Raw genomic sequence first — 10,027 nt, forward strand, 5'->3', positions numbered from 1 at the left:
AAGAATCTATATAAGTTCACTTATGGAGTGAGATCTTTGACGGAGCTGTGCTGCCTATAGCACAGCCTACCAAAGGGTGATCTTTGCTGTCGTGCAGTAACCTCATGAGGGCGGAGTCCGGCTACACTTTCTTTACCGAGGAAAAGATCTCTGCACTAATAGACAACTGTCCTAGCAACACTTATATGAGATGAATAGATGGATGCTCTAATGATCGAAAATATACAAGTTTTAGGAGGACTGACAACTATATACATTCGGTTAGCCAATCTTCATATGACTGGGGCTATTCTTCCCTCTGATTGATTCATTTTTCAAGATTAAGGAAAGTTATGATAAAGATATTGTATTGAGTTTCTCCGTTGGCGTCAGGGTAAACACCCATCCCCCCCGAAGCTTGGTTACCTTTCCGTGGTGGGGGGGACTTCATGGATTGGGCAGTAGCAACCATCGTTGGTTGCTTCTGTTCAATCCATGAACGAAAAACCAAGCATCTTGAAAGTAATTGTCGTATAAATTCACTTGATGTCAAAACTGACGCGAAAGCGTTTGTCTCAATTTTGTAAGGTATGCAGTGAGGCGCAGCAGTAACAAGGGAAACGGACAACCAAAACAGCAATCTTGATCATCAGGAGGCTATCCAATGCTCAGAGTAGATAAGGACGATTATTGTATGGCTTCGCTCAGAGGATGAAAATCTTAGCCGTGAAAATCAACAAGTAAAATAACTAGTAGTTAGTGGTAGTGAAGTGGAATTACCGTATTTCTGTGGTCTTAATAGTAAAACGAAACTTTTCGTTTTCTCCATCAATCTAGAGGTGTTGTAGACCACCATCCTTAAGGTTGTAAGGTAATGGTAACTTCAAGTCTATGACCTCGGCAAATTTGTGATGGAAAGTGCTGGAAATGTGGTAATGTATATAATATAAATTATATATAGTTGTATAATAAATGTGTATTAAAATTTTGTCTTCTCTGTTCCCGTTCATTAATTCAAATACAGGTAAGTTTTCTCTCTAACGAGATTGGATAAGCTACGTCCACTCGGCTTGTAAATGTGGTGACTTTCCCTTCATTACCACAATGTTGTGCTGAACTGAAGATGTAGAATTCCGTAGACGAAACTAAGATAGGAAATCAGTCTACATCAAAAATTGAACGTATGCATCTTTAGATGGACATAAAACAAACGGACGGAGGGGCTCAGTGGAGCAAATGGATTTCAATATCACCACTTAAAGTAGGCCTTTCAACTAGTTGTGGCTTTAAAGCAAACTTTTTCTAGCCAAGGTTTAGTTAACACCTAAACTAATCCCCACGACCTTACCTTAAGAAATATTTTCAGAAGGTACTGTCTGAACATATTTCTAAGGTAAGGTCATTTAGGTTTGGTTTAGATGCTACCCTAACCTAGGCTAGAAAAAGTTTCCTTTGCTTCAGAGCCCCAACTACGTAGACGGGCTACTGTTGATATTAAACAGTAACAGAAAGGTGATAAAACTGAGATGAAATGAATAAAAATATAGAACGGGTCAGTTGAAAGTTGAAGTATTTGCTAAACACACAGATCCAAATGCATCCTAAAGTCAATCACTTAAATCACAATGTTGAATATCATTTTAATTGTTGGAACTAGTTACAGGAAGTAAAAATATCAAACTTAAAGGGATGCCATTACAATAACTTAACATACCTGTATAGGATCTCTTAAACTTCTTTTCCCTAAAGCTGAATGGATTTAAGTCATTTAATCTGCTCTCTGAATTTGTGTCTCAGACCAGTAATCATGTTTGGAGATTACCTGAGTAATTTCTCTATTCAATGTCTTCCTTTTCAAATTAGTTGACGACCAAAGCAGTACAATATCCAAGCTGGGATGGCTATGTTTTGGGAAGGCGAGAGGCCATGTTATGCAAGAATGTTAGAAATGGCTTCCATCAGTTTCTACCCTATCTACTCTAAAATTTTGGGTTATTAGAACTTAGAGCTTTATGAGTAAATATTACTGAAAGTTGGTTTAAAGTTGCCTGACCCAACATAACAACACCTTGGTAATGGTGACCTGATAAAGGATACTGAACCTAACCTAACCTATATTAACACCTGACTAGTGATTATATGATCAAGGATGCCTTAGCTATCCTAACTTTAACGTTAAGCTCTATCTCACTTTCCTTAACCTTCATTTTAAGGATAACATCAAAAGGGAAAACACTTTAACATCGACGATAATATATTCTATGTACTCAAGTGATTAAAGTGGGTGGAGCCGTCCCAACATTACTTAGTAAAAATGGGCCTGGATAAGCTACACAAACGTATTAGCCTTTTATGATTTTTTTTTTATTTTCTGTTTGATTTTGATGAAGAACAAATTTCATTATTACTTGAAAACTTATTGCCCTCTAGATGTAATTTGATTTACTACTTTCTCAATGTAATAAATACAAAGGTTTTCACCACTATTCAGTATTTTATCTTTCTTTAATAAGCACCTTTTTTGTACGTATAATCCACTCCTACCATTTTATTGATATCTGCACACACACACACACACACACACAAACATATATATATATATATATATATATATATATATATATATATATATATATATATATATATATATATATATATATATATATATATATATATATATATATATATATATATATATATATATAAATATATATATATATATATATATATATATATATATATATATATATATATATATATATATACATATATATATATATATATATATATATATATATATATATATATATATATATATATATATATACATATATATATGTATATATATTATTATTATTATTATTATTATTATACTTTGTCGCTGTCTCCCGCGTTTGCGAGGTAGCGCAAGGAAACAGACGAAAGAAATGGCCCAACCCACCCCCATACACATGTATATACATACGTCCACACACGCAAATATACATACCTACACAGCTTTCCATGGTTTACCCCAGACGCTTCACATGTCCTGCTTCAATCCACTGACATCACGTCAACCCCGGTATACCACATCGCTCCAATTCACTCTATTCCTTGCCCTCCTTTCACCCTCCTGCATGTTCAGGCCCCGATCACACAAAATCTTTTTCACTCCATCTTTCCACCTCCAATTTGGTCTCCCTCTTCTCCTTGTTCCCTCCACCTCCGACACATATATCCTCTTGGTCAATCTTTCCTCACTCATCCTCTCCATGTGCCCAAACCACTTCAAAACACCCTCTTCTGCTCTCTCAACCACGCTCTTTTTATTTTCACACATCTCTCTTACCTTTACGTTACTCACTCGATCAAACCACCTCACACCACACATTGTCCTCAAACATCTCATTTCCAGCACATCCATCCTCCTGCGCACAACTCTATCCATAGCCCACGCCTCGCAACCATACAACATTGTTGGAACCACTATTCCTTCAAACATACCCATTTTTGCTTTCCGAGATAATGTTCTCGACTTCCACACATTCTTCAAGGCCCCCAGGATTTTCGCCCCCTCCCCCACCCTATGATCCACTTCCGCTTCCATGGTTCCATCCGCTGCCAGATCCACTCCCAGATATCTAAAACACTTCACTTCCTCCAGTTTTTCTCCATTCAAACTCACCTCCCAATTGACTTGACCCTCAACCCTACTGTACCTAATAACCTTGCTCTTATTCACATTTACTCTTAACTTTCTTCTTTCACACACTTTACCAAACTCAGTCACCAGCTTCTGCAGTTTCTCACATGAATCAGCCACCAGCGCTGTATCATCAGCGAACAACAACTGACTCACTTCCCAAGCTCTCTCATCCCCAACAGACTTCATACTTGCCACTCTTTCCAAAACTCTTGCATTTACCTCCCTAACAACCCCATCCATAAACAAATTAAACAACCATGGAGACATCACACACCCCTGCCGCAAACCTACATTCACTGAGAACCAATCACTTTCCTCTCTTCCTACACGTACACATGCCTTACATCCTCGATAAAAACTTTTCACTGCTTCTAACAACTTTCCTCCCACACCATATATTCTTAATACCTTCCACAGAGCCTCTCTATCAACTCTATCATATGCCTTCTCCAGATCCATAAATGCTACATACAAATCCATTTGCTTTTCTAAGTATTTCTCACATACATTCTTCAAAGCAAACACCTGATCCACACATCCTCTACCACTTCTGAAACCACACTGCTCTTCCCCAATCTGATGCTCTGTACATGCCTTCACCCTCTCAATCAATACCCTCCCATATAATTTACCAGGAATACTCAACAAACTTATACCTCTGTAATTTGAGCACTCACTCTTATCCCCTTTGCCTTTGTACAATGGCACTATGCACGCATTCCGCCAATCCTCAGGCACCTCACCATGAGTCATACATACATTAAATAACCTTACCAACCAGTCAACAATACAGTCACCCCCTTTTTTAATAAATTCCACTGCAATACCATCCAAACCTGCTGCCTTGCCGGCTTTCATCTTCCGCAAAGCTTTCACTACCTCTTCTCTGTTTACCAAATCATTTTCCCTAACCCTCTCACTTTGCACACCACCTCGACCAAAACACCCTATATCTGCCACTCTATCATCAAACACATTCAACAAACCTTCAAAATACTCACTCCATCTCCTTCTCACATCACCACTACTTGTTTTCACCTCCCCACTTGCACCTTTCACCGAAGTTCCCATTTGCTCCCTTGTCTTACGCACTTTATTTCCCTCCTTCCAGAACATCTTTTTATTCTCCCTAAAATTTAATGATACTCTCTCACCCCAACTCTCATTTGCCCTTTTTTTCACCTCTTGCACCTTTCTCTTGACCTCCTGTCTCTTTCTTTTATACATCTCCCACTCAATTGCATTTTTTCCCTGCAAAAATCGTCCAAATGCCTCTCTCTTCTCTTTCACTAATACTCTTACTTCTTCATCCCACCACTCACTACCCTTTCTAATCAACCCACCTCCCACTCTTCTCATGCCACAAGCATCTTTTGCGCAATCCATCACTGATTCCCTAAATACATCCCATTCCTCCCCCACTCCCCTTACTTCCATTGTTCTCACCTTTTTCCATTCTGTACTCAGTCTCTCCTGGTACTTCCTCACACAGGTCTCCTTCTCAAGCTCACTTACTCTCACCACCCTCTTCACCCCAACATTCACTCTTCTTTTCTGAAAACCCATACATATATTCACCTTAGCCTCCACAAGATAATGATCAGACATCCCTCCAGTTGCACCTCTCAGCACATTAACATCCAAAAGTCTCTCTTTCGCACGCCTGTCAATTAACACGTAATCCAATAACGCTCTCTGGCCATCTCTCCTACTCACATAAGTATACTTATGTATATCTCGCTTTTTAAACCAGGTATTCCCAATCATCAGTCCTTTTTCAGTACATAAATCTACAAGCTCTTCACCATTTCCATTTACAACACTGAACACCCCATGTATACCAATTATTCCCTCAACTGCCACATTACTCACCTTTGCATTCAAATCACCCATCACTATGACCCGGTCTCGTGCATCAAAACCACTAACACACTCATTCAGCTGCTCCGAAAACACTTGCCTCTCTTGATCTTTCTTCTCATGCCCAGGTGCATATGCACCAATAATCACCCACCTCTCTCCATCAACTTTCAGTTTTACCCATATTAATCGAGAATTTACTTTCTTACACTCTATCACATACTCCCACAACTCCTGTTTCAGGAGTATTGCTACTCCTTCCCTTGCTCTTGTCCTCTCACTAACCCCTGACTTTACTCCCCAGACATTCCCAAACCACTCTTCCCCTTTACCCTTGAGCTTCGTTTCACTCAGAGCCAAAACATCCAGGTTCCTTTCCTCAAACATACTACCTATCTCTCCGTTTTTCACATCTTGGTTACATCCACACACATTTAGGCACCCCACTCTGAGCCTTCGAGGAGGATGAGCACTCCCCGCGTGACTCCTTCTTCTGTTTCCCATTTTAGAAAGTTAATACAAGGAGGGGAGGATTTCTGGCCCCCCGCTCCCGTCCCCTCTAGTCGCTTTCTACGACACGCGAGGAATACGTGGGAAGTATTCTTTCACCCCTATCCCCAGGGATAGTATACATATATATATACATACACACATACACATACATACGCACATATACACACACACACACATACATATATATACATATGAGAAATGTAAGAAACAATTTAGAAAACTGAAACTTCTAGCTTGAAATGAATGAAAAAAGAATGTCACATAATGGTTCAACCTCTGGCTATGGAAAAAAGGAAATGTATAATTTATTTATACAAACGTCAATAGCAGTTCTCATCAATTTAACCACTGTATCAATAAGCTTCAATGTCTAAGCTACATTTTTCTCCAATTTCACTATTTTCCTTCACATTTTCAATTGTGTCTGAAGGTTCTACTTCAAGAGTGATTGTTTTTCCAGTAAGGGTCTTCACATCTTGGTTACATCCACACACATTTAGGCACCCCACTCTGAGCCTTCGAGGAGGATGCTTTACTTGTGGTGCTGACTTCCCTCTTTAAATTTGATCGCCGTTTCCCGCGTAGTTCACTTTCTGTAGATGATGTGTATGTCTTGCTAGGAATGTAGATGCAGCTGTAGAGGATGTACGCGCCACCTCTTCCTCTTTTAGAGTCCTGAGAGTCGTCGTGGTGGAGTAAATGGTTCTCGAGGAGGAAATGGACGAGAAGGGAGAGTGTTTCGACGAGCAGCCTCATTTTTTTTCAAACTATTCGCCATTTCCCGCATCAGCAAGGTAGCGTTAAGAACAGAGGACTGGGCCTCTGAGGGAACATCCTCACCTGGTCCCCTTCTCTGTTCCTTCTTTTGGAAAATTAAAAAAAAAAAAAAAGGGGGAGGATTTCCAGCCCCCGCTCCCTACCTTTTAGTCGCCTTCTACGACACGCAGGGAATACGTGGGAAGTATTCTTTCTCCCCTATCCCCAGGGATAATATATATATATATATATATATATATATATATATATATATATATATATATATATATATATATATATATATATATATATATATATATATATATATATATATATATATATATATATATATATATATATATATATATATATATATATATATATTCCTATGAGTCCACGGGGAAAATGAAACATGAAAAGTTCCCAAGTGCACTTTCGTGTAATAATCACATCATCAGGGGAGACACAATAGAGAAATATAACAGTCAGTTGATATACATCGAAGAGACGAAGCTAGGACGCCATTTGGTAAACATGTGATTGTCCAAAACATACAACGAGCGTTCATAAACTTATCATTTTACAAAACTTATCAACAATAAACTTATCTAATTTGTATAGACCATCACTAATATTAAGATTATAATTCTTTGTGTATTTGATAATAAAAGATTCAATGATATTTTTCTTGGTAATAGAGTTAGAGTTAATAACTGAGATAGCGTTACTCCAGTCAATACAATGGTCATAGTTTTTAACATGATTAAACAAGGCATTTGATTCTTGTCCCGTTCTTATACTATATTTATGTTGCTTAAGTCTAACAGAAAGATCCTTACCAGTCTGACCATCACAAAATTTTTCACAGTCTCCACATGGCACTTTATAGATGCAACCAAATGGCGTCCTAGCTTCGTCTCTTAGATATATATCAACTGACTGTTATATTTCTCTCTTGTGTCTCCCCTGATGATGTGATTATTACACGAAAGTGCACTTGGGAACATTTCGTGTTTCATATTCCCTGTGGACTCAAAAGCCAGAACATCTATTGTAGAATCTAGATCGTTCTGAACCATAGATGGAAGATGTTGGATCTTTACTTCATCGCTGATTGGTAAGTTGATGTTTGGGGGAATTCGTCTTAAACTCGGGATAGTTCTATCAATTTGTCCCAAATAATGATCATGAGTGCCGAACAATTTGAAACTGGAACTGATAAGAATATATTGTTGTCCTAACTGAATGTGTCCCAGAAATAAATAAGATTTGGGATGATTAGGTGGGCAATGAATAAGAACATTTTGTGGGTCTGGGAAAAACAGTACGTGATGCTGGTCCATACTTTCAATCCAAGGTTCATTAACAACAATTTCCTTAAAGGAACAAGAATGAAGAACATTTTGTTGATGCCCAAAAAGCAGTTGGTACTCACATGAATTTGTTTGTAAATTATGGAAAACCAAGGTATGGGGTGAGGAGGTGGGGATGGGAGGAGGTGCAAATCAAGTTGTCAAGCAATGGTTTATGGCACAATGCTAAATCATCCATGGAGAGATGTGCAATCAATGAGGAAGAAATATTTTATAATAGAAAGTTCATGTTATCAGCAAGGACGATAGTTTTTTGCGATCCTTTTGTATAATCAAAAGGGAATGGTATTACGTTCACAAGGCTGTAAGTATTGGAGTCAGTGAATGGTATGTGGATAATGACCGCTTCGAGGATCACGTCAACCGTTAGTAAGGAGTAATAACTGGCCACGTGATGCAGAGGGAGAGCTGGGGTGTAACCGAATTTCATCATCGCTTGTTTAATGATACGTGTGAGTTCCGAGAAGGGAAAAAATGATGGTGTGACAACTTGGTTTACCAGATTATTAACATCTTCCAATAAGCCAGTGAAATAATGCGCATAATAAGTGATTTGGATATATTAACTATCACCACATGTAGAAATAGTCACCATAGCATATATAGTATTAACAGATTTTGACAGTAATTCTACCTTTTGTGTCAAGTTATTAACAGTTAACATTGTCATTCAAATATTTAGAATGTTGTTTTAAGATCTTAGCTTTAGCCTCAATATACCTGTTGTTAAGAAGTTGTTGAAATTGTAAGGATCTAACCTGATTCCTAACTGAATTAAGTTCTTCCTGAGTAGCAATACCAAACAAATATGATTGGAGGGACCCTACAAAATTAAGCAGACCTCTCTTGCTTCTCCTTTGCTTTTTCATGTTCATCCTGGCATTAGTATTTACTGGAGATTCAATGTCTTGTATTATGTCATACAGAATCACACAGGTACTATTCAGTTTCCAGGTCCACTGGTTTAACAAAGTCGGAGGAGGACCAACACTAGAGTTTCTGATGGACGCACTGGTGTAAAACTTGAGTAGGGTAGACCGTAAGCGAGGTAAGGCCTCCATTAGTTTTACTAAATTACGGTAAGTGTAGGGTAGACCCTCCAGGCCCAACTTAACTGTGTCCCTCACGAGGCGGACCCGGCGGGGAGTTGTAAGAAGGGCGCCTGGTACTGCCATGGTGTCATATATAGGAAGACACCATAAGGACATGAGAAGGAAGAACCTGTAAAATGATAAACCTAGCAGCTTTTTAAAGGCGAGGTCTTAATGATGTTTGTGTGGTGGTGATGTGAGGGTAGTCGGTTGTGGTGTGAGGACAGACTGAACAGTGGTAGAAGTTGGTTGGTTGACATTGTTCGTGGGTTGGGAAGTACTGACTGGTGTGGGACCGGGATGATCATGTTCAGAATACTATACAACTTTCAAGTGGTCCTCATGTTCTTCACGAATGCCACCTGTAAACTTATGTCCCTTTAAATGAGCTAAGACTCTATAAGGACCAGAAAATTTGGGGTAAGGTTTAGGAACTTCACTTCTGGAGTTCAATTTCTGCACCATTACCAAGAGTCCGGGAGCTACGTACCTTTGATGGCTTCGCCGATTTATCAGCCTGGTTCGTGAAGGTTGTAGTGGCTTCACCTAGATTTTCCTTGATCCTTTGATGAATCAACTGAGTCGTGCGATATTTTTCCGCTACAACTGATTTCTGGACCGCTGGACATGAAGGAGGGGACGCTATTATGTCATACGGCAACACTTTATCAAAACCATGTAAGGCGTGGAAGGTTAAGTCTCCAATTGACTTATGATATGGTACATTTAATGAACATTGGACATCAGACAGGTACTCATCCCATTCA

This window comes from Panulirus ornatus, chromosome 58, assembly GCF_036320965.1.
Source record: "Panulirus ornatus isolate Po-2019 chromosome 58, ASM3632096v1, whole genome shotgun sequence".
Lineage (NCBI taxonomy): Eukaryota > Metazoa > Arthropoda > Malacostraca > Decapoda > Palinuridae > Panulirus > Panulirus ornatus.